This window comes from Vanacampus margaritifer, chromosome 5 (assembly GCF_051991255.1).
Source record: "Vanacampus margaritifer isolate UIUO_Vmar chromosome 5, RoL_Vmar_1.0, whole genome shotgun sequence".
NCBI lineage: Eukaryota > Metazoa > Chordata > Actinopteri > Syngnathiformes > Syngnathidae > Vanacampus > Vanacampus margaritifer.
The window spans coordinates 27140687-27161809 of record NC_135436.1 but is presented as its reverse complement, the minus strand read 5'-3'; the positions used below and the strand labels follow the sequence as shown (position 1 = coordinate 27161809).

Below are 21123 nucleotides of genomic sequence, written 5' to 3'. Positions count from 1 at the left end.
CACGTTTCCAGAGGTGCAAATGTTGTCCGACTAAATCCCAAAATTCATCAGCGCTTAAAAAGCGTCTCCGAGGCTGCCAGCAGATGCAAAGAAAACGTCCTTTTGCATCAGCCGAGCCGACGCGATATGCAAAAAGCTCTCCTTTTATTTCATCTTATTTTTAAATTGCTTGTAAATGCTATGTAAATGTCTTCCTAATGCTTTTCTCATATTTGTCTGAGCTGCTGCTTCTATTCTTTTATGGTATGCAAATTTTAATGTCTTGCTTATTTACAGCACCGCTATACAGAAGCAGCAATAAAAAAACATTGGAAAAAAAGAAAAAAACATATTTGCCTCAGCTTGCCATGCTGTGGGAAATAAGAATTACTCAGTCCGCACCAGGGGCCTCATTTATCACGACTTGCACCGCGGTATCCAATTTAATATCAGAGAGTTACTTTTAATAGATGAACACAAGACGCACACAAATGTACAAATAATTTAGTGACTAGACGCCAAAGTAGGAATCTCTGTGTTGAGAGTCTTAGAGGTTGAAAGAAATGGGATACAAATTACAGCATTTCCACAAATAGTAACCATTTTAGACACCATGTCTCAATTGCATCATCAAATGTGTCATCTGCTTAAACAAATAAACAAGTTTCCTCAAATAAGTAAAAAATGACCTGACAGGTATTTGACGAAATCCGTTATCTTACTGGCTGGCTAAAATTGTATGTTATGCTAATCGTATCTTTTACAGCGGGCACTTAGAGATTAGTTAGCGCGTTTGCCTCAACATGGTTCGGGTTCGAATCTCAGCCAAACTGATCATTATTTTTCCACCGAGTCACTTCACAAAAACACGACTCGGCACATTCAACACAAGTGAGCAACAGCGGCAGAATTTTGGATCTCGATAGTCGACCTCGCAATCAACGGAAAACGTCTCCAAGACCTTCCCCCGTTCCTCCTCCCGTATATAACGCAGCCCGGCGGCCGATTATTCCCACTGCCAATTAACCTCGCGAGCAGCCCTGCCGCGACTCGGTCTGCCAAATTTCCTTCCCACCTGCCCGTCAAGTCGACAGCGCTGATTAAAACAGACAGAAGCGCTCCGAATGAGCCAGATATTGTCCACGAATCCATGTTGGCGACGCCCACAGCGCCGAGGGGACGCGTGGCCAAGATGACGCGCTGACTCAACTTGAGAGCGTCGCTATTACGCAATATGCTTTCAAACACTTTTTCAGACTTTGCACTACTTGCAGGAAGAGGGCCGCAACTAACAATTATTTTAATCATTGATTAAGCTTCTATTATGTTTTTGATTAATCCGATTTTTTTTTATTAAAAAGTTGACATAAATTAGTTCAGATTTAGTTCCTAGTTTGCTCCCTGACTTTTCAGAAAAAGCTGATCTGAAGTTGGTGTTTTCCGAATTAAAAGCATATGTTCCTGCCCTCACGTATGGTCACGAGCTGTGGGGCGTCACCCAAAAAACAAGAAACAAGCGGCTGAAATGAGTTTCCTCCGCAGGGTAGCCGGGCTCTCCCTTAGAGATCGGGTGAGAAGCTCGGTCATCCGGGAGGGACTCAGTATCGAGCCGCTACTCCTCCGCGTTGAGAGGAATCAGTTGAGGTGGCTCGGGCATCTGGTTCGGATGCCTCCTGGACGAGGTGTTCCAGGCATGTCCCAGCGGCGGGAGGCCCCAGGGACGACCCAGGACACGCTGGAGAGACTACGTCTCTCGGCTGGCCTGGGAACGCCTCGTCGGAGGAGCTGGCTGAAGTGGCTGGGGAGACTGGGCTTCCCTGCTAAAGCTACTGCCCCCCCCGACCCGACCCCGGATAAGCGGTAGATGATGGATGGATGGATGGAAAAGCATATGTTTTCAAAAGAAAATCAGATTTGGACAATTCTGAGTGAAACAATGTCTCTAATTAATTGCACGAGTATCAAAGTAAATTTTGATCCTCAGTGCAGGTGATGTCATCGTCAGTCGGCAGCAAGTGGAAACATTTGTTTTTAAAGGTATTCATTGCATACAAAAAAAATTCATCAAATTAATTCTGGACAAAATACTAACTTATTACTGCTGAAAATGAGTCAAGTTTCCCTCAATACTTTTTCTTTTCTTTTTTTTTACCAGAGTATTTCCATACTAGTGTAGGTTTGCCACCTCTGGTCCGGGTCCCCAAAGGAGGCACGCTGCGTTGCAAGGGCGCAGGCATCGACTCCATAATTAACTGATGACTGTTGGATCACTCCTGCAGACAAATGAGCTCTTCAGGGTACATATTGTGTTGTCCTTTCTCTTAATTAATTTTCTGAAATCACCCTCTTAATGATGGATTAAGGGCCAGAAATGTGTTTGATTTGCATTTAAAGCTGCTCTAACCCCCTTTAAAAGACTTTGCTCGCAGCATCCCTCCGTCAACACACACAAAAAACACCGACCATCCCCGGCAAGCTCGCGAGCTTTGCGCGTGTCGTCGTTTCCTCGTCAAAGCGCACGAGACGGCTAATAAAGCGATCCGAGGGCCGCGCGGGTGCGCCACGGTGCCGGAATGCTCCGAGAAATCTGATTCGTGCTTTTCATGCCCTAAGCCTCTTGTCTCTAATCTCGCCCACTTGTTGTGTAGGTGTGTTGAGGTGTGAAACGCGCTTGGCCAGCAAACCCGCGTCGTTGTTGTTGCCAGCCGGGGAATTGGAGAACGCGCTCGGCGAGACCTGGCACGATGCTCGGAAGCCCGCGGGCGCATGCAAAAGCGGCTTGCGAATAACAGATGTTGCTGCGGCGTGGGTGCCGTGACATCAGCGTTTTGCGGCTGCGAACAATGACGGAGCCAACAATGGACATTCTGCCATGCCACTTAGATAATTGTTGTGTACCTAGGAGCTAAAAAAGGCAGAAATTCTTGAAATTCAGCCCCCAATGCCGGTTTGACTTGGCAACATGACATTTGGTAGGCATGTCTCTAAAACCTACCAACATTTTTTATTATTATTATTATTTATTTTTTTCTTCTTCCGTTGTATGTGAGCAAAAAAACCTGGGGCCTCTGCCCTTAGTGTTAATTTTATCCGCCATATTTAAATGTAACCTCATAACGTTTTTATTTAGTCCATTTTTAGTGGACTATAAATCTAGCATTTTCGTCTTTATTTTAGTCCCTGAAAGCATCATTTTATTCATCTAGTTTTAGTCGACAAAAACTGTCAACATTTTTAGTCTAGTTTAAGTCAGGACAATCGTTTTACCCCTGTATATTTTTTTGGCAGCAGATAATGTTGAACATTTCGGATCTAAAACTATTTCACCTAAAAATCGGAAGTCATGCATTAGACAACTTTGCAATCAACAAAAGGTGTAATGGAAATTTAGCAGCACATGTGGCTTACATGCAAATTCATTAATATAATTTTGACATACTTTAATAGTTGTATTATATAGTGTTATTGTTAGCAATTAAGTTCCAAAGTGTGCATGCGTGGCGCAAAAGAGCTCATTTCAATTAATTTCACATTATTTGTTCGTTCCTAGTCCTTTGTGCCACTAAAAGGTGTAAATGAGGTTAAAAGTTTCCCCAAGAATAGACTGTATGAAGCAGATTGGCTTCTCTTCACTTTAATTGCACTTCTCCACCTCCATGGAGGCGTACAGGAAGGAAGTGGCGCACATCTCGCCTGAATGTGGCTCTTAATTATCTTCACAAGAGGCCGAGGAAGGAGAGAAAAACGTGTTGCCTGGAAAGTGGGTTTTGCCCTCTCTCCCAGCAATTGTGATTTTTTTATTATTATTTTTTTGCTGCAGCAGCAGCAGCAGAATCAACAAAGATGACGGCTGCCACCAAAAGCGCAGAGTGTAAATGTTAATTTCTCTCCTATCATATTTCTCCAAGGGATCCAATTTAAGTTTTGTGGATGGAGGGGAAAAGTCGAGAGGAGGCTGACATTCATGTTGAAGAGTGACGTGTATTTTCTCGTTCTTTTTTCTTTGCTTTCATACACTTTCGAGTCGTAGCACAGCTGGAAACAAATTATTAAACTCCCTGCACGGAATCATTGAGGGGTTGTTGTTTTTTTAGCCGGCATGGCGGCTGTCTGCTCTTTGCTATAACATCACACTAACGGTAAATAATACTTTGATCCCAAAATTGCTTCCCAGACTCTTTTTTTGTTTTCTTGTACAGCACATAGTAACATACACAAGAGGATTAGGACCAGTGAAGAGAAAAAAAAGAAAGGTTGGCAGGATTCTCACCTAATTCTCAGAATTTTGACTTTAAAGTGAGAATTCTGACTATAATCTCGGAATTCCGACTTTAACGTAATAATTCTGATTTAAAGTGAGAATTCTGACTTTAATCTCAGAATTCCGGCTTTAAAGTGAGAATTCTGAGTTAAATCTCAGAACTCTGACTTTAAAGTCAAAATTCTCACTTAATTCTCAGAATTCTGACTTTAAAGTGAGAATTCTGACCTTAATCTCAGAATTCCGGCTTTAACGTAATAATTCTGACTATAATCTCAGAATTCTGACTTTACAGTCAAAATTCTCACTTAGTTCTCAGAATTCTGATTTAAAGTGAGAATTCTGACTTTAATCTCAGAATTCTGATTTAAAGTGAGAATTCTGACTTTAATCTCAGAATTCCGGCTTTAAAGTGAGAATTCTGAGTTAAATCTCAGAACTCTGACTTTAAAGTCACAATTCTCACTTAATTCTCAGAATTCTGACTGTAAAGTGAAAGTTCTAAAAGTCAGAATTCCTACTTTAAAGGAAGAATTCTGAGATTAGGGTTCAAGGTTAAATTCGGGGGGGTTTTCTGCCCAAAAATATTAGGTGAATTCTGACTTTCCACTTGATTTCCAATATGTAGCATGTTTTATTTTTCCATTAGTTTTTTGTATTTGGGGCAGGGCTCTGTCCATACCCCCTGTGAATAATTAAGGGTGAGGGTGTTACTACGGAAGAGGATTAGGGCCAGTGAAAAGGGGAGGAAAAAGAGTTGGCAGGATTCTCACTTTATTCTCAGAATTCTGACTTTAAGGTGAGAATTCTGACTTTAAGTTTTCACTCAGAAATAAACACTTCATAAACACTGGATGTATACACATGAAATTATTCTCACTCAAGGCTTCTGGGCTTCTGTTAATGTGTGGTGGTGATTTTGTCATCAAGCCGAATTCTGACTTTAAAGTCAGAATGGATACAGCCCTACGCGTATAGACACAGCCCTACCACAAAAACAAAAAGTACAAATAAAACATGCTACATATTGGAAATCAAGTGCAAAGTCAGAATTTAACTATGATTTTTAGGCAGAAAAAAAATCTCAAAACTTTCAACAAACTGACGTAACCGTATAAGAGCCTAACCACGCTTGAAGGCAGACGACATTGATTAGACGTGATTGGCCGTCAGAGGATTAACCCACCGGAGTGGCAGTCGCCGAGGAAGAAATTGACGAGAGCAGGTGTAGCGGGTCAACAAAGATGTTAACACGAGTCAGTTAGTCGCGCCGCCCACCTGTGACGGAGAGACGACTCATTTCTATTTAGCAAACGCTGGAGACAAAAGTTCACCGGGCGATATTGCTGCCGAGACCAGCCAGATGGGACGACTTTTAAAAATAGCAACGCCCGGGAGGAAGAATGAGAATTAGTGGGCGGACTATAAAGCACTTTTGCAGGTTAATGCCCCCCCCCCCCTCCAAAAAAAAGAGTGGGGGGGGGGGTGTGGCTCCCTCCAGTGCAGCGATAATAAGTATGTGAGATTACTTTTGTTGAACCTTTCTTTAACCTTCAATTCAACACTACATTTCCATTAAAAAGCAAATTATCTTTGTTTTTCCCAAAGCTTGCCGCCAAATCAATCACTTGTGAGATCGTCCTGAAGGCGGCGATGGGCAGCATTTAATTAAACATTGAATAAATGACTTCAGAGGAAAAGCAGCTCTTTTCCGAACAGGATTTTTTACAACCGTCTTGAATGCTTTCATAAATAATCCCGATCTACGGAATAGTCAATACCGCAGGATGTGATTCGGCAGTCGCATCTCTGACACCGATGGACACTTAACAGTCCATTAGGGTGAACGTAATGGGTATTTACATGGATCCAAAAGGCCCCGGTTCGATGTAAATGAGTGTAATTATAGGTGTGGATTCAGCCTTTGCTGAGGATATAACACGAGGCGCAGGTTACAATTGCCTGCTAACTTCTTCCATTTACAATCACTTGATTGGATAGCACGGGCGGCTCTGCTATTCACGGAATGGTTGATTAGCAGCAGAACACTTAGTTAACTGCGCCGGTCTGACCTATGAACCCTGCCTACCTGAAGTCTATTGTATCAGACATCATTGAAAATTAATAGGGTTTTTGCCTTCGGCAAAAAAAAAGAAAGACGGAAGATGAATGAATAACATTTCAGCTTTTCAGTTCAGCTTGGTACTTACTGTTTTTGTTGTTGTTGCTTTTGTACCGTTGTAAAGGACATCAAAATCTTTCAGTCGCTAAGTCCATAAATTTTCAACAAGGGTGCGTAAGCAAAAGTCAAGTACAGAGGAAGATGATAAGGAGCAACACTGTTTTTGTAAAGCTGGCTAGCTCATTTTGCTATTACAATCATCCAATCGCAAAAAGGAATAGACCTATAGAAGTGATGTAACCGGGAACATTATGGGGACGGTGACATCGTCGGATCCAGGGTTAATTTGGGGTTTTAGAAACAGAACAAAAAATGTCTTGTTAGTCCACACGTTACATTACAGCCGTTAAAAATCAGCATTTTCTTTCACTCATTTTTCACACAGGCCACACATTTTCACATGGGCGAGGCTGAGCCGTCCCCCGTGTGTAAAGACTATTTTGAATAGATTAGACCTTCTTCCACAGCTGTGTGGTCTTTCTGGCATCCAGTAAATAGTTCAACTGAGAATATGCAGTCTCCTGGTTGTTATTATTAGTATAGCGAGACTAACTGTATCGAACTATTAATATGCGGTGACATTTGAAATCACAACCTTTTGTTGCCACACTTATTGAATTCCACACACTAATTTAGATGACCCCAATTTGGACGCCTGGGCCCCATTGCCCCAACACAACACTGCAACTAACTTGGTAAGAAAGCGTCTTTTTCCACATATAGCATGTCAGCCATAATTCAAAATAAGTAGGATTAGTCTTGAGTATTTTGACTTCCACAGGCAAAATCCTACGTGGTCCTGTCATGGCCTACAATGACAACCAAAATAGTCGCAGGAGGTGCACAGCCGCCCCCCTCGCATTCTCCTTCCCTCACACAATTGCATTGTAGCAGCCTAAAATCTCATCTTGTGGTGTTATGACAGCCAGAGAAGCAAAACACACGGTCTGCGTGCATCTGCCAGTTTGTACAAGGGGGGGGGGGGGGGGGTGACGGACTCCCCACCCCAGAAAAAATCAAATCAAACAGACCTCGAAGCATCTGGGAGATGAGATGTGGACATGTGATCGCAATCACAGGGAACAGTGTTGGGCGTAATAACTGCTTGGATGGCTTCTGTTGCTCACAAGATGCTTCTGGAGTTGATAAAGTATCAGTCCCAGAGCTGCATGAACAGAGTCTTCAGGCAGGGGGGTGGGGGGGGGTGACAGGTGCACGGGTGGCCTTATTGCACCATTAGGCTGTCGTGAGGGTAAACAGCGGGACTTGAGGGCGCGGATGATTGTGGCGCTGATGGCAGGTTATCTTGCGCCTTCACAAGTTGATGCAAACAAAGCCCTCCACCCTTTCAGGCTGCCAGACTTGTGAATGGGGGTGGGGGGGGGGCTTTGGACTGGGTTCAAGATAGCAACGCAAAGTGGTCCCATTCACTTTTGTCCCATTTGGCCGCGGTCGGATGATTTTGGCGTTGATCGAGTGACCGCAGGCAGTTGAAATGTCTTCTGGTTTTGCCGACCTTTTGAAACTTACTTTCACTTTCACTTTTGCCACTTTGTGACTTTTTGAGCTACCAAATACAACCGAACGAGTGAATTATCAGACAAAAAAACATGTCTGTTGGGTTCATTTCCATATTTTCTAAGATACTGTGGATCACCTCCCTGAGAGCCGACTTCTCATCTGGGGTGGGTTTAATATGGAGAACAAATGTCTAAGTACCCGTCCCCATTATGTTACACATTATGTAATTCAGTCTTGCCTTTTGGCATTACGATTCATGCTTGACTGAGAAATGAAGAAATGTTCAAAATGTTCCCATTTTAATCCTGGTCGACAGGAAGAAACAAGAAATTATTGACCATGATAAGATGATTTTGATGATTATCAGCAGAGGGCAGAAAGGTCTTGATTTGTTTTGACAGTCGACAACCTTTTGAAACATGCTACGGACTTTTTTTTTTTTTTATCAAGTTACCAAAGTATGACTGAATGAATGATCAGATATCATCATTAAAATATATACGCAGGGCTCTATATTTTGTTGACAGCGCAGCTATGCTCAAGCGTAAAAACGACCGTATTCTGATTTTGTTGGGCTTGTTACGGAATTAGATTCACCACTGCACCATACTGAGTTTTCCGGCATGCCAAGGACATTGTCCTGCAGCTAACAATTTGGTGGCTGTAAATTATGGAAGACCAAAACAAAAAATTAATAAAAGTGAAAATAAAAACTGATATTAACATTTTTTTATTTATTTTTACTTTTTTTAAATTTATTTAGGGATAACAAAATATTTAGTTGTTTTTAATTCTATTTATATTTAATTTTTGAATTATATGTTTTATATCCTCTCAAGAGGGGACAGTTGAGGTGGCTCGGGCATCTGGTTTCAATGCCTCCTGGACGCCTCCCTGGACAGGTGTTCCGGGCATGTCCCAACCGGCGAGAGGCCCCGGGGTCGACCCAGGACACGCTGGCCCGGGAACGCTTTGGTATCCTGCCGGGGGAGCTGGTTGAAGTGGCTGGGGAGAAGGAAGTCTGGGCCTACCCTCCGAAAGCTGCTGCTCCTGTGACGCGACCTCGAATAATCGGTAGTAAGTGAATGGATGGATGTTTTATATCCTTTTTTTGTTTTTGTTTTCTTTTATTCATTATTTATTTATTTAGTCATTTATTTATTTTACATTTTGGCAGTTTTGGTCCTCCGTAGTAAGTAGACTAACATTACACCTGCTGGAACCACATCTAAGTATTGGCGCAGGTAGTGCAACGGTGTTAACAATGTTTTTTTTATTTCGTACCGCTCTGCCAATATACCAAATTCCACGGACTATGCAAAGAACTCTCTATCACATCAAGTTATCCAAAAAACAGCAGGATGGCCCAAAACATTGATCTGTAGTACAAAATGTCACAAGCAGTCTAATTAGGTTGCGACTTTAGTGAAAGCAGTGGTTGGAACAAGTGTCAACTGCGCCTTTAATGTGCCTCCCAAACTTGGCACGCTTCCCAATCATCTGCGTGTACTTCATTAGGTCTTGCATGGTCCAATTGATTTTGACGATAATGGCTCATATATTGTCTATTTTTCTCTTGCATTCATCCAAGTATAATTAATGTGTGTAATTAAGAATCCCATTACACGCGAGCAGCTGTTGTTAGCGTCACGCCGATAATGGACTCGGATCGGACGGAGATAAATTTGCTTTGTTGATGAGGTTGGAAAGTGCTCAGATGTTTGGTTATGACTGCCGTCCTCTTGATTTATGGAAGCAAGCCGTCAGCAGATGAGAGCGCTCGGTGACAGCATCGGAGCAGAAATTGTCCGACGGCGGCGCAGTCGGCCGGCGGACGCTCGCCTAACTTTACAAGCGGGCTGTCACGGAACGTGCGCGACGCGCTGACCCAACCGACTCTTGCCAATTACTGTAATCAAATAAAAGCCTGGCACTGCCAACTGCTCTCAAAGTGTCTGACGAAACCCCACAAATGGACGTTTTAAGGCTGAAGTGCAAAATAGATTGCAAAGCGCTTTTTTTTTGCCTTTGTGCAGTAATGACAAGTTTGTGTTCAAGTTTGTGTTCACTGCCTCTTCGCGGCCACGTCGGATTGACAGCAAAGCTTCCAGACGGAGACATTTAATAACAGCAAACGCTGTGCTGGATTAATTTAGCGCTGGGCCAAAATGTCCTCGCTAAAAGATGTACAACGCAAACGTGAGCATCCAAAGATAGTGCTCAAGTTGCATGCCTAGATTTTAAACGGCATAAATCATCCTGTTGCAAGTTAAATTAACACTTAATTAAACTCCTTTACAGTTTGTGGAAAATGTAACGCAGTTACTTTACTGATTGTTTGATTTTGAAAGTAACTGATTACTTAGCTTTGAAAGTCAACTAGATTATACATTACTTTATTAGTTACTTACGGTGCATTCAGCAGCTGCAAACACCGCCTTAACATCAAAATAGCCGTTTTTGCTAGTAGCCTATACAGTCAATTCTGTTGAGTGGGACCAAATAGACTCAATTTTAGAGTAAGCTAATATTTACTCTTGGAGGATAGTAAAATCAAGAATTGAAAAAAACAAAAGTCACTCAAGGGGTTGAGGGAGGAACGAATGCACGACCTTCAGTTTGGGAGACGTTCCTCAACCCTTGAGTGACTTTTATTTATTTATTTTTATTTTACTCTCTTCTACGTTTAAATATTACTCTAAAACTGAGTCTATTTGGTCCCTCTCTAAATAGATTCAAATTGACTCTACAGAATTTACTGTGTACTTTATTTGAGTATTTAGCTGTCTCCCTATTGATTGTGGAGAGTTGATTATTGGTCAACAGGCCGTTCTGAATAAGAGGAAATGGCTTATTTCGGTTGTTTCTATTTCTTGTCTTTATCAAAGTCCGTCTGGCTTTCTTTTATTGATCTTTTTCATTTCATGTCTGCTCATTCCTTTTTGGATGAGGAAGACAAAAAACTGTTTCTAACAGTTGAATGTACTTACATTAACATAGCAAGTGTAGACCACTCTAGTTTGTATAATTATTACATTAGAAAAATAAATAACAAATAAGAATTAATCAACAGTTCCTTTGTTGGTCACGGCCAAATTGTGTATTAATCACTCGATTAATCAACAATCAGTTCCACACTCTGTTATCATAAATTTTTTATCCCCATCCCTAGTAAATACCAAAAGGAAAAAGCAATGAAGCCGTAGTCAAAAGCGACGCCAACAAACGTCCATTCGAACACATCTATTGCGCATGTGATAAAACATTTTCTATTTGATGACGTTCCAGCTTAAATATCCCGAGAGCGCATGCTGGGCTGTTGTATGCAAATAGAAGGCGTTTGTGTGTGTTGACTCATAAAAGGTTCGCCGCCGCCGCCGCTGTCGCGCGCGCTGCCACATCACAGCTTATGCACGGCAGTTTATTTCTGGCCAAGTGTGCCACAAAATGTGCACAAATACAATTACGCCGACTTCAAACGGACAGCGGGAGGCCGCGGAATGGCGCTCTACTGTTTTTCCGCGTTCTGATGTTGCTCCCGCTCACATGTTTTGCTCTCTTCATAATTGCGGCGAGCAAGACGGAAGAGCTGGCAAATATGCGTTCTGTTATCGGGTCGCATCTGAAGGCAATCCAGTCTATAAACAAGATCATTATTTTTGTCGAAGTTTCCCAAAAATTGCTGAGTCGTGTTGGAAAAACCTACTTCAACCTGACTGAGTACAATTTGGAAAATGGGATGATGGCTTCTAGAGATATTGAGTTTAACTCAAATTCATTTAAACTGCCTTCTGGCTCGCATTGCGGAATTCTACTGACCAAACCCAGAAATTAGGTGAGCTGTGTTTTTATTGCTTTCTACTGTCTGAACCCGTTATCGCTTTGACAACAGGCCCACACAGGAAGCGATGAAATAATGTCCCCGTAGCCTCTACTAGTCAGTAGGTTATGTTTTAACCAAATAGCTCGTTGATCCTTTAGTCAACGTCTTCTGATATGATTTGTTGTTCCTTAAAACATCAAACAAATGAGAAATGAAAGAAATTGGAAGTGAGATGTTTCTGGGGTTGGTGAAAGATTCTGGTTGCTAACCCGGTGGCTAGTAGGTGATGTCTGGTCGCTGCTGGATTTCACTTTCCTTTCTTTTCTTTGATCCTTCCTCGGGTCTCCTGACAACCTCACCACTCTAGCTGGATTCTGAAGTATTGGGTTTCGGTGAACGGTATGGGATTTTTAATAGGTTTTAGGGGAATTAATGAGTACACACTCACACACCCGCACATGCACATACTCGCGTACATGCCAAAAAAAAAGAGAGAGAGAGCAATGATGATGACATGTCGAATCGGTAAGATTACCGAATGAACAATACTGAGCTCTCTCCAAAAAGAAAAAAAAAGAGAGAAATTAAAGAAATTATTTGAAAATTGAATGTACATTATTTACAGTGCCGTAAAAAAGTATTTGTCCTCTTTTCAACTTCTTATTTCCTGCATAAATTCCCAACTTTAATGTTTAAGACAAATGTAAATATCCCAAAAAAAGATAACCCAAGTAAACAATAATCAATTATCAAATCAATTTTGATCATTGATTTTTGTATAAGACCTTGTTCATTTAGAGTTGTCCAAATCCTCAACATAAATGTTCTCCGATTTTTTTTAAAAAAAATTTTATTTAGTTTTTTTTTTTTTTTTACTGGGAGAGCTCAGTATTGATCATTTGACATGTCATCATCATTGTTCTCCCTTTTTTTTTTTTTTTTTTTTTCAGTCGTTTTCTATTGCAGTAGACGGATTTTCAAAATAAGACATTTACAAACATCTGCTTTTACTTTTCATAACGCAATGATCAACAATTTGATCAATTTTCTGATGAGTGTTACGGAGCAAACAAGGAACTAGATCATAATTTATGTTTGTGTATTTTCTATAGTGCCAATTTAACATAAATGTCCTGTTTTTGAATAAAGTGATGTAAATTAAAACTTTTTTTTAAAAAAATCGACAAAACAACAGGTTATTCGATTATTAATATTATTGTAAGTTGCAATCCTTCATCCAACCATTTCGTTTTTGCAAATGTCCTGATTGTGGGACTTATGAAGATTATTTTATCTTTTCGGTACCACTTACCCCACTTACCGCCTACCCCAGATGACTTTAAGCTCCAAATAGTAACAGATCTAAAATGAAAAAAAATAAAAATAAAATTACATGAATGCATCTAAACCAAAGCCATTAAACACATTTTCTCTGAAAAGAACCAACTCCAGTTACAATAAATAAATACTATTTTGAGGAAATATGGCAATCTAAAAACGAAAAGAAATCCTTCTATGAGTAATTCATTCAACTAATGTCAGTCTTTTAACTTTAATTGGAGACATTTCCTGCAGACTAAAAGGTGTCAAGGAGTGTTTTGTAGTTAATGTCCACGTGTGTTTTTTAAAATCACATTAAAAGTGAAAAGTACACACGAGACGCAACAGGTAATCCGAGAAATGTCAGTGAAAGGCAGAACGCTCGCAGCTAATTAAGAGCACGTGTGATTTGCTTAATTGCGCCTCATCGCACACGCGAGTGCTGAGTGTCCTCGTTTCTTATCAAAATACCACCTGCTCTATGAATTATGATGAGCAAAGTATGTTGTTGTTTTTTTTAAACATACACAGCCTGTTTCTATTGAATGTTTGTCATCATGTGGAGACAACTTGGAGTGTCTCTTGAAAAAAAAAAAAAAGTGACAAAAGTCCTCCAGGGATTCTTATGGATCTTGGCAAGAAAAAAAATAAAATAAATAAATAAATAAATAAAGCGTTTTTGTAGGCCTTTAAAAATTCCCTGCCATGAATCTTTTAAATGTCGCTCCAGTGAAATATTCATTGAGTGCTTCCTTTTCGAATGTAAGTAAATATTTTCACTTATCATTCAGACAGACATCTTTTTTTTCTTTTTTTTTTGCCGTTTTATGTATGCGCATATTTATCTGGATTAATAGCGCTAAAATTGAGCTTTTTTGGGGGGGGGGGGGGGTTGTTTTGAACATCCGGTCAGAAGGTCGTCATTCTGTCAATCTGAAAGACGCCGCATGGAAATCGTGTCAGGGGATTTTTTATTTTTTTTTTACAATGACATGAATTGATTACCACCACCCCAAAAAATGGAACAGGGTGAGCCGGATGATTTTCTTTGGGACTTTCCTGTATCGCAACAACTGCAGATCGGATCCTGCAGACGAAAAATATTGACGAAAAAGTTCCTAGCTTGGTGGCAAAGTGAAAATCCCAACATATAACATGATCATCTACATATACATAAATATTGTTATCATGTACTGAGAACAAACAGAATATTTTACAAAGTACATCCACAGTAAAAAAAAAAGAAAAAAAATTATTTAAATCCACTCCGATGGCTCCGCTGCTACATTCCGTTAGTTGGCGGTCCCGAATAATTATTCCAATGACATTTGCTCTCTCCCATGAAGGTAAACACTGTCGGGAGATTGAAAGCGAACGTGGGCGCACGGTGAGGACGGGTTTGAACGAGACCCGGAACATTCCGCCACTGACCTTTTTCTAATTGAGTGATTCCGAACCTTGTGAGAAGATAGTGACGCTGGAAGATTCACATTTCCATACGACTTTTAATGAGTGAAGTGCACTCCAAGTGCTTATTGTCCGGATAGATAGGAGTTTTTTTATTATTATTTTTTTTTATCAAAGCGAAGAGAAAAACACATTTATTTTGTATATTGTAAAGCATAAAACTGCAAGCGGTCTCAAAGGTCAACTTAGGTTGTGATTGTTATTATATCGAGAGAGAATTTGTAGACTTTGTGGCTATCTGACAGGTGGAGACCACCGAAAATTGCATTTCAGCATCAAACCTGCTCACAAGCGCGCCCTCGGGTCTATTTGATGCTCACGGTAGCAAATTCTTATCAGCGTGAAGCCAAATAGATTTGTTGGATTACTGTTTTGTCCATTGTAAAGGTAGGAAGGAGGAGTCCATTTTTCACAGAGAATGCTCTTAATGGTAATACCAGAACAAATAAAGGGTAGTGACGCCCCATCCCCGCCTATTTACATTTTTATATTATATTTATATTTATATTTTTTGGTGGGAATGCTTCTTTTTGCCGCGTAACAGCTCCCACATAATGCTTCCGATTTACACCCGTCAAATTTCAACTTGGTTAAAAAATTCACGCTCTCCACATGACTTGCAGTGTTCACACAATTTAATATCAACTTTTCCCCCATTCATTTTCAATGGGACTGAGATTGAACTTTTTCCGAGTCACACTTTCCACGTCCACTTCCATACATGCAGTTGCTAAAGTGCATTGTGTACTTTTCCATATAAATTTCGACTTGCTTAAAAAAAAATCACGCCTCCCGGGTTCAAGTGTTCTTTTTATTCATTTATCTTTCAACTACAGTTAAACTTTTCACACAATTTATCTTTCAATTTACTTCATAAGAATTTAGCTATTAGCATTCAGCTATTAGCATTCAGCTATTAGCATTCAGCTATTAGCATTTAGCTATTAGCATTCCCATACAATTTCTGCAGAAACTGCACTTAGTGTAGTTTGGCAAGCGATCCTCAGTCATGTTTATTTGTTTGTGAAACATCCTAAGATTCCACAATGAAACTCAAACGCTCATAACAGTCAGTGTCCACTTTTCCACTACAAAAATGGAACTGTCATCTGATTGTTGAATATTGAATTTGGACTTTTCGCTAATGAATACGGTATATTGACGTTGTAGCCAAATTCAGAGGTCGTGAAAATTTAAGGCTGGATGGATGATTTTCATCATAAAATAAAAAACAGTAAGTAAGTTGGGTCTGTTGCGATCCCTCCCACATAGCAGCAAATATAAGGAGAGCAAATATTTACGGTGGTTTACTTGAAAAAGACGAGCTACATCTGAGGTTAGCGGACACCCGCGGCGCACAAAGCGCTGCAGCAGATACGCTGTCGGCCCCCCCCCTGAACTCATTTACAAGATTGATTCCGTGTGACGCCTGAAATCCGCACAGAGTGACACCTCCCTTTTGTTGCTTTGTGCACACTCATTTGCTCCGCAGCCGTCTCGTAAGTGACGACTTTCATTTTGGGAAAACGGATGACGGCTCGGAACATGAAGAACCGTCCGAAGTTTGCACTCCAAGTAAAGACGTAAAGCGTGTTGTCGTGACTTTCGGCCATCAATGTTTGATGTTTACAATAAAACATACACTATGTTAGGCTCGTTGCAGACTGGATAGATACTCTTTATTTCTATATATTTATTAAATTTAAAATACTGTTAGGTGCGGAGAAGACTATTTTAACTTCGTTGAAGACTAAAAAAATGTTTTATTTGTCTTTGATATTTATGAAAATGTAAATTTGGTCCTATTGAAGACACTAGAGGTGGGAATCTTTGACTGTCTTACGATTCAAATCCGATTTTTGGGTCTGTGATTCGATTCGGAATCGATTTTTGATTCAAAACTGATTTGACTGACGATGATATATGTTTCAATTTATAGATGTGCAAAGAATCGTCATGATCCACTCGAGTCTGGCTCCCTAATGCTAATTAGCGCGCCACTCGCGGCACTTTTGTCACTCAAAAAAAACGGCTTTTCATACAAAACGCTTCAGGAATGTTTACAGACTTAACATTACTCACCGGCGTATGCTCTTCCTACGCTGCAAAAAAAAAAAAAAAAAAACTTTTATTGGCATAACTTGATCGTGACTTTTTCTTTCTACTCGCTAATGTGGCTACAACTTAACAGTGTATCAGAATGTGTGGAACCACACTGCCCCTAAGTGGCCAAATCGTGTACAACATGAACAGGGCAAGACAGTATAAAATAATGTAAATAAAATCTATTTAAAATTGATTCTGAATCATTCTAAATGAGAATCGCACTTCTTATGAGAATCGATTTTTTTGGGCACTCCCCTACTTAACATAATATTGTTTTTTCGGTTTGTTAATAATTTTAATTTGTCTCAAATGTTTTTGAAAGCATATTAGGTCGATTGAAGCCTAATTTGTCTTAAGGATTTTTTTTAAATAAGTTCTTGAGTGTTACAGAAAAAATATATATTTACTGTATGCACGTTATGATGGACTTTATATTTAGTCCTTGAATTATCATTATTGTACGTATGTTAGGTGTGGAGAAGACGTTGACATTTACAAACGCATACGTGGTCAAAGCAATATGACTCCGATGCTCTGGCGGATAATACAAATGGTCCTCATGGTCGGTATCTCGGTATTCATTTATATGAATGTGTTGTTTTTTTTTTCTTCTTCCTGGCATGTATAGTTTACTTCTCAATGCCATCATACTTTTTCTTCCACCTCAATTTATAGAAAATGAAAGGTTTGAAGTGGAGACAATGCAATGCGCTGCGGGCCTCACTCTTATCTGTGACCTTTCTCAAGGCCTCCGCTCGCAGATTGTATCGACTCCACGGGCAGCGGGGGGCTTAAATTTGAGGTGGAATTGTTTCGATATTGTCTCTGCCTATATATATATATAAGTATATATATATAGTGCACGTGTGCGCTGTGAATGTTCTATTCAAGACGTGAAGCGGTTTTCATCTGTTTGAGCAGGGATATTTTTTATTTCACCTTCCCGTTAAGCTCTTCTCTACTTTGTATTCCAGGGTCAGTAATCAATAGCGAGCCCGGGCAGACTTACAGCATCTTGCCGGAGCATTAGGTTGATGTCAAACGGAGTCATAAGTGAAAAGTAAAGAGAAGGCGGCATAACCTGCATTTGACAATCATCACAGATCAACCCGAAGAAGCCGATCTTCGTGATGATAAGCGCTACTTTAGCACAATTAGCCACATTATGCTCTCAGTCGTTTGATTGTAATCTGTCGTTTACTCTGTGGTGTCTCAACCTCGTGTTTATCTGGACCAGTGCTTTAAATACAAGAGGGAAGTCTAAACAAGCTGGGGGGTCCTGGAATGTAGCTTGGGGCCTGCAAATCGGATCATCCTTCAATCGTTTGGAATACATAATGACGTGTCGTTTAAAAAACAAAACAAAAGCGTACTTTTGTATGCACTGGAAAAGCAAATGGTAAATCTTACTAGAAACAGGCAGACAGAGTTTGGCTTTAGTCCCTTGTGCTAGCTAGCTAGCTCGCTACCTAGCAGGTAAATGAGCACCCGAGGAGCTAGCTTGGGAGCTAGCTAGCTACCTAGCAGGTAAATGAGCACCCGAGGAGCTAGCTAGCTAGCATCTGGGGCTAAAGCCAAACTATAGCACAGTTTTTACTTTCTGGACTTGGATTTGCCACCTCTGACCAGAAATAAGAAAGCAAGTTCATCTTACTAGCTTTTAGCCAAAATGTTGACTTTACTATCATCGGTTAAGCAACAAAAGTGGTACCAGCTCACCAAAATGCTGTTGATCCAGTTAATTGCTCAACATGAGTTATCAATTGGAATAATGAACAGTAAGTGGCGACAAGTGATGAATTAATGAATGTCAGAGTTATGAGGGGGGTCCTTGGAAAACATCCCCCCCCCCCCCTGTAAAAGAGGTCCTTGGACCCAAAAGTTTAAGAATTTTTGTGTCCTGGGTGCATTGACACCAATTCGAGACTGCAAGATGCTCACATAGCTGTTGTAGTTAGCACGTAGCACCTAAGATGGGAAGAGAAAAAAAATCTTATTATTACAGATGTTTTCAACCTTAAAATGGGCATTTACTGCGTATCTATGTCATGTTGATGTAAGAAGAAGAAAATTCCGCCTGTCTGAGAGGAATAAATGGCATCCAATTTTTCTCGATAAAAGGACAATTTACTGTCATTGTTATCAGTTACTCAGAGCAGCTTACTTGTGTTTTTTCCATTTAAATTGTAAGCAAAAGGAGGACATGAAGCAGAAAATAAGCAGCCAGATGAGGAATAAACAGCATCTGAGGAGCTTGGTAAAAAGATGCTTTGGGATTTATTTATTTTTTCTCTCGAGAAGTGATTGGCTGTCTTTTGTGGCCCGGGGTTTTGATCATCCCGTCGTCTTAATCTCCCCTTTCTTTTGTGCCAAGTAAACACCTTCATTACACGGACCAGAGCGGGCCACTTCCTTATCAAAATGGAAATGAAAGGCCGAAGAGAAGCCGCGCGCTAAACAAGCGCGTTGGTGTCCGCACGTGATTGCTGTGCGGGATCACCTTGAGACAGGCGGCCTCTTTTGTGGAATTCCTTATCAACATCCAAATGTGCTCTTGAAACACGTGTTTTTATGTGTTGTATTTAAAGCATGATTGGATATTTCATTGCCTCTGCGGTGCGGGAAGCTGAAGCTGTCCTTTATGTCCATTTTGAAATGAAGGACTGTGAAGTGAAGAAAATCGTGTTGATATAAATAAATAAATAAATATATAATAAATAAATATATGCAGTTGAGAATGAAATAGTAACCAGTAAGTATGAGCCATGGAGTGATAAATACACATCAATAAATAAATGTATATAGTCGGGATGCCAAAATGAGTGCGTCAATTGAAATGTTCTTTAACGCGCGATTATTGACCGCCCTTTACTTGGAAAGCCTGTGCTGGGGGAAATCGAATTCGCAACGCAGCAGGCAATAAATGTCATAATAATGCATGTATTTGTGGACACTTGGCTCAAGTTGTATTTTACAATTTTAAAAAATGCGCAGAATTTTGCAAGTTACTTCATGTTAAAGATTAGTTAGCTCTAACGATAAAAAGAAAAATGCACTGAACTGTCACCAATGTCTAACAAATGCAATTATGCCACCTAGCGGCAGAAAAATGACTAACACAAATCAATATCACACTCGTTTTTGTTTTTTTTAGAGTACAGTGCATCTTTTTAATTTTAACTTAATTACTGTATCAATGACTAAACGATGCAGCAATATTTCTATTTAGTTTGACTTTTTTTCCCCCCACTTTTATGTTAACAAGTGTATGCAAACTTTTAGTTTACATTTCATTGTACATTTAGAACAGATGTAAAATTTGCGATTAATCGTGAGTTAACTAATGAAGTCATGCGATTAATTACGATTTTAAAAAATGATCACCTGACACCCCTAGTATATAAGCAAATGTGAATGTGAACAAAAGCAAGAATACTAAGAAACACTTTATGGAGAAACGATTCATCAATAAAACGGTGAGAATACAATTGGAACTAGTGTGTAACAGCACCATGGTGAGAAAAAAAAAAGACAGTTGTCGACTGTTTGCGACATACCTAAGCGGTTAGCTGGTTGGTAGCAAATCAGTGCGTGAGACAGAATTAGACTTGAGATACAGTCCCCTTCAAAAGTATTGGAACAGCCAGGTCAATTGCTTTGTTTTTGTCGTCTTCTAAAGACACTTGGACACGCTAATGGCCGCTAAGTCGCTCGCAGGCTAAACGTTATTACTCCCAAATAGCCGTTAATTCGCGAGCAAGCGGTTAGCTCACGGGCTAACCGTTAGCCCGCACGCTAGCTCCCAAATAGCTGTTCATTTGTGAGCTAGCGGTTAGCTCACGGGCTAACCGTTTGCCCGCACGCTAGCTCCCAAATAGCTGCTAATTCGCAAGCTAACGCATTGTAGCAGGGGCAGCTTTATTGATATATTTTATTTAATACATAAGGTAGTAAGTTTAACTTACATCTTTAACTGCACACCAGATTTTCTCGTGTCATGTGTGCAATCCATTGGGGCCCGAATATAGAAATAATGTAGCCAATTTTACGACTGTATATACTGTTGTTAGATTGCTGTGTTTTTGTTTTATACTGTAAAATAAGAAGGATTTCTTAAAAAAAAATAAAAATAAAGTTGTGTCACCCTGGACACACCACTTAAAAAGTCCTGTCTTCCATCCTTGTGGCTCGCAGGCCCCAGTTTGAGAACCACAAGACGAATTGGTCAAAAGTAGTGTCTGATCATCACGCGCAAACGCAGACGAGAGCATAAACGGGTGCGCATTAGTCACCATTAAGGATTGCCTCCTTTTCCACTCGCGGGCCGAGCAATGCGGCACATCGGCATCACGCTCGGCGACTCGGCATTAATCCTCATGGAGCCGAGGTGGACTCTAATCAATATCCCACCAATAACCCTCGACGTGATACAGTGTCGCGCGGGATTTGATTATCAATACACGT

At 40.4% G+C, this 21123-nt stretch overlaps 1 long non-coding RNA gene across 4 annotated transcripts in view; it reads left to right on the top strand.

Annotated features, from left to right (window-relative positions):
• The window catches only part of LOC144052124 (uncharacterized), an 89079-nt gene that overhangs the window by 37198 nt on the left and 30758 nt on the right, over positions 1-21123 (top strand). For 2 of the 4 annotated variants that reach the window (XR_013294161.1, XR_013294159.1), the window contains exon 5: positions 8783-9020. The exons of the other annotated variants lie outside the window; for them this stretch is intronic. This is a non-coding gene — a long non-coding RNA (uncharacterized LOC144052124). The remainder of the gene's footprint in view (positions 1-8782; positions 9021-21123) is intronic. 4 annotated transcript variants of the gene reach the window in all.